The sequence below is a fragment of the Piliocolobus tephrosceles genome, unplaced genomic scaffold, assembly GCF_002776525.5.
Source record: "Piliocolobus tephrosceles isolate RC106 unplaced genomic scaffold, ASM277652v3 unscaffolded_43752, whole genome shotgun sequence".
NCBI lineage: Eukaryota > Metazoa > Chordata > Mammalia > Primates > Cercopithecidae > Piliocolobus > Piliocolobus tephrosceles.
In genome coordinates this window covers 18,913-23,424 of record NW_022328479.1, presented here as the reverse complement: position 1 = coordinate 23,424, position 4,512 = coordinate 18,913, and the positions used below count along the sequence as shown (strand labels likewise).

The 4,512-nt window shown below is 54.5% G+C and overlaps 1 long non-coding RNA gene across 1 annotated transcript; it reads left to right on the top strand.

Moving 5' to 3' along the window:
• The first annotated feature begins 364 nt into the window (after positions 1 to 364).
• On the top strand, positions 365 to 1,984 carry LOC113224118. Its single transcript, XR_003309038.2, has 3 exons — positions 365 to 548; positions 662 to 757; positions 1,008 to 1,984. It is a non-coding gene; the product is annotated as an uncharacterized LOC113224118 (long non-coding RNA).
• The last annotated feature ends 2,528 nt before the right edge of the window (positions 1,985 to 4,512 follow it).

Sequence of the window (4,512 nt, the reverse complement as noted above, 5' to 3'; positions counted from 1 at the left end):
GGAATTCTGGGATAGGTGGTTAGGATGGTTTTGGGAATTCTGGGATAGGTGGTTAGGATGAGGCTAGGAATTCTCAGGTAGATGGTTAGGATGGGGCTGGGAATTCTGGGATAGATAGTTAGGATGGTTTTGGGAATTCTGGGATAGATGGTTAGGATGAACCTGAGAGTTCTGGGGTAGAATTTAGGATGACACTGAGAATCTGAGCCAGGCCAGAAAGCACAGTGTAAGTGTCACTAGTCAGGCCCCGCCTCCTCTGTCCTTTGAGGAGACCAAGACTCCAGTTGTCTCTGCTGATCTGCAACCTAGGGGAAACTGAGGCACGGATCTGAGACCTGGCTGTTGAGTTTGGGGTATGTGGGTCCAGGGCGGCATCCAGCTGACCCATTGGCTTCCCGCAGGATGCCCTGCACACGTTCCCACAGCTGCAAGTGGAGCAGAGTGAGGAGGGTTCCCCGGAAGAGGGGGCTGTGCGGCTGCGGCCGGCCGGGGAACCATACAACCGCAAGACGCTCAGCAAGCTCAAGAGGAGCGTGGTCAGAGCCCAGGTGGGCCCTGGGGCCAGGGCTGGGAGTGGGGAGTGTGGCGGTGTGTGCGGAGGGAGGAGAGGGGCTGCCCAGCGCCGGGCCGGAGGGGCTGAGGCATCTCTACTCCTACCCAGGAGTTCAAGGTCGAGCTGGAAAAGTCGGGATACTATACGCTCTACCATTCACTCCACCACTATAAATACCACACCTTCCTGCGCTGCCGGGACCAGGTGAGCCCCACCCACAGCACCCATCGCCCTGGGATTCCAACCCTTCTGACCTCTCAGGATCCGAGGGTCCAAGCCTATCCCCATCCTGCCGCAGACCCAAGAGTTCAGGTCCTTCTCTCTTGGACTTAAGGATGCAGCCCCCAGCCCTGGTCTCCCTGGGACACTGACATCTGACACCCCAGGTCCCAGCCCCTTCCCTCCCCAGAGGCCGCTGTGCCACCCTTCCCAGTGCCGTGTTTGACCTCTGCAGACCCTGGCCATCGAGGGCGGCGCCGAGGACCTGGGCCAGGAGGAGGTGGTCCAGCAGTGCATGCGGAACCAGCCGTGGCTGGAACAGCTCTTTGATTCCTTCAGTGACCTGCTGGCCCAAGCACAGGCCCACAGCCGCTGTGGGTGACCCCGCCCCAGCCTGTGATGGGGGCGCCTCCTCCATGAACCAAGAATTGGGACAGAACCGTGTCCTCAGGAGCTAACCCCTGGGCTCCATCGTCGGGGAAAGGGGGTCACGGGTCAGGGTGTGTCTATGCTGCCCCCTCCAGGGCAGGGTTCAGAGTCCGACTCCCCCCCTCTCCCGAGCCCCCTCCACTCCCTCCCCATTCCTCCCACTGTTCGGTGTACAGAGAAATTATTTATATATATGTATAAATGTCTATTTAGTAACGGTTTCCCTCTCCCCTTGCCCCGACCCCTCCTCCACAGCCACAGCCCCCGCCCCCTCCACCTTGTACATAATGTATAGGAAAAGTCTATGTATGACTGGCGGGGGTGGGGTGGCTTCAGAGAGCTGGGGGACCCCTTCCCCCCAAGTCCCCCTGCAGGCCGAGATCTTTGCTAAAGGCCATTCCCTCCCCAGGGCATTTGGCGTCGGGTGGGAGGGGAAAACGCATCTTGTTAATTATTTTTAATCTTATTTATTGTACATACCTGGGGCAGGGGGCTGGGGAGGTGGAGAGGGGAGAAGGGTCCCCTCTCTCTGCCCCCCCACTCCTTTTCTACGGCGATTTGTCTGTGTCTGGCCCCCACCCGCTGCCCCCCCCATTGTTGTCTGGATGTGGTTCTATTTTTTATCGGTCTCCTTTCCCCTCCTCCCTGTTCTCGCCCCCTCCACCCCGCCCCTGCTCCCACCACCCTTTGTCTCTTGCTCTTTCTTGGGCTTCTGTACAACTCAACTTGTATACACTGTGTACACACAACCAGCCAAACGAAAACCCAACGGCAAACACTTTACCGGCAGGCTGGAGTGCCTCTGTCCTGCGGCGCTAGGGTGGGTGGCAGTGGTGGCAGGGGCAGAGGGTCAGGAACAGGACTTTCCTAGAGCCCTGGGCAGTGGGGGGCCTGAGGCTGGCATATGTTCTGTGTCCTCACACAGCAAAGTATCCCACCCTGAAATTTAATGACTTCAGACAACACATACTTATCATTGGGGGGTTTCTTTTGTTTTTTTTTTTTGAGACGGAGTCTCGCTCTGTCGCCCAGGCTGGAGTGCAGTGGCGCGATCTCGGCTCACTACAAGCTCCGCCTCCTGGGTCTACGCCATCTCCTGCCTCAGCCTCCCGAGTAGCTGGGACCACAGGCGCCCGCCATCTCACCCGGCTAGTTTTTTGTATTTTTAGTAGAGACGAGGTTTCACCGTGTAGACCAGGATGGTCTCGATCTCCTGACCTCGTGATCCACCCGTCTCGGCCTCCGAAAGTGCTGGGATTACAGGCTTGAGCCACCACGCCTGGCCTCTTTTGTTTTTTAGCTAAAGACAGGATTTCGCTCTGTCACCTAGGCTGGAGTGCAGTGGTGTGATCATAGCTCACTGCAGCCTCCAACTCCCTGGCTCAAGCGATCCTCCTGCCTCAGCCTCCCAAAGTGACGGGATTATAGGCAAGAGCCACTGTGCCTGGCTCTGTGTTCCTTACATTACCCAGGCTGGCCTTGAACTTCTGAGCTTAAAGGATCCTCCTGCCCCAGTCTCAAGTAGCTGGCATTACAGGTGCATGCCACCACACCCAGCTCAAATCCTGTGGTTTTTTTTTTTTTTTTTTGGAGACAGAGTCTCACTCTGTTGCCCAGGCTGGAGTGCAGTGGTTCAGTCTTGACTCATGCAACCTCAACCTCCCCGGTTCAAGCGATTCTCCTGCCTCAGGCTCCCAAGTAGCTGGGATTACAGGGGCCCACCACTATATCCGGCTAACTTTTGTATTTTTAGTAGAAACGGGGGTTTCACCACGTTGGCCAGGCTCGTCTCGAACTCCTGACCTGAAGTGATGCGGCAACCTCAGCCTTTCAAAGAGAGTACAGGTGGGAGCCAACGTACCTGGCCTCAAGTCCTGTATTGTATCCAAGTGAGTGGTCCATGGTACAGCACTCTCAGAGTTCCCCAAGAGCTTGTAGAAATGTAGAATCTGCACGGGCAGCAGACGAGAAGGCAGGTCGAATAGGACTGTTTCCCCTCCTCCCACCCTTAAAGGAAAAGATGGAGAATCTCAGGCTGTTGCTCCCGTCTACTTGATCAGAACCCACTTTTTAGTAAAATGCCAAGAGGATTCTCAAGCACATTCAAGTTTGAAGAACCATGTTCTAGAACAAGAAGGTTAAAAATGTGCAGGTTGGCTGGGCACAGTGGCTCACGGCTATAATCCCAGCACTGTGGGGGGCCGGGGTGGGTAGATCACTTGAGGTCAGGAGTTCAAGACCAGCCTGGCCAACATCGTGAAACCCCGTCTGTACTAAAAATATGAAAATCAGCTGGACGTGGTGGCGTGTGCCTATAATCCCAGCTACTTGGGAGGCTGAGGCAGGAGAATAGCTTGAAACCAGGGGGCGGAGGTTGCAGTGAGTTGAGATCATGCTATTGCACCAATCCAGCCCTGGTGACAGAGCGAGACTCCGTCTCAAAAACTAAAAAATGTGGAGGCCAACTGGCAATATTTTAGAACCCAGCCTATGAAGCAGTGAACAGGCTGTTGCCATTCCAGAGCCTAGATGGATGGACCACCAGTGTTCCAGAACCCTGGCTTAGTCCATGGGTAGGGACCCAATGTGAGATTTGAGGGTGGAGCATCAGCATTCCAGATGCCCTTTTAGGTGAGATTGAGGAAGAACCCTCATCGTTCTAGAACCTTTGAGTATTGTTCAGGGGTGTCCAAGGAGAGAATATAGTCATGGGTTCTTTGTGTCTGGTTGGACCAGTAAAGGCCCTTCCTCATCCCTCTTTTTTGTTTATTATTAGAAACAAACTAAAAACTATGGCTTCAGGCTGCTAAAAGCCTGAAACAAAACATCAAAATAAGGTGGGTTGGACAAATTTGGACTCTAGACCATCACATGTTACAGTTTTTTGTTGTTTGTTTGTTTTTTGACAGAGTCTCTGTCACCCAGGCTGGAGTGCAGTGGTGTGATCTCAGCTCACTGCAAGCTCCGCCTCCCGGGTTCATGCCATTTTCCTGCCTCAGCCGCCCAAGTAGCTGGGACTACAGGTGCCCGCCACCACTCCGGCTAATTTTTTTGTGTGTGTTTTTAGTAGAGACGGGGGGGTTTCACCGTGTTAGGCAGGATGGTCTCAGTCTGACCTCGTGATCTACCTGCCTTGGCCTCCCAAACTACTGGAATTATGGGCAAGAGCCACCGCTCCTGGCCACAAGTTACAGATCTTAGAGCCCTAGTTTCCGACTAGAGGATGGATAGTAGCATTTGAGAACCATAATGGGCGAGTCAACAATAGACCTTGAGGCCAAGCGTGGTGGCTCACGGTTGTAATCCCAGCA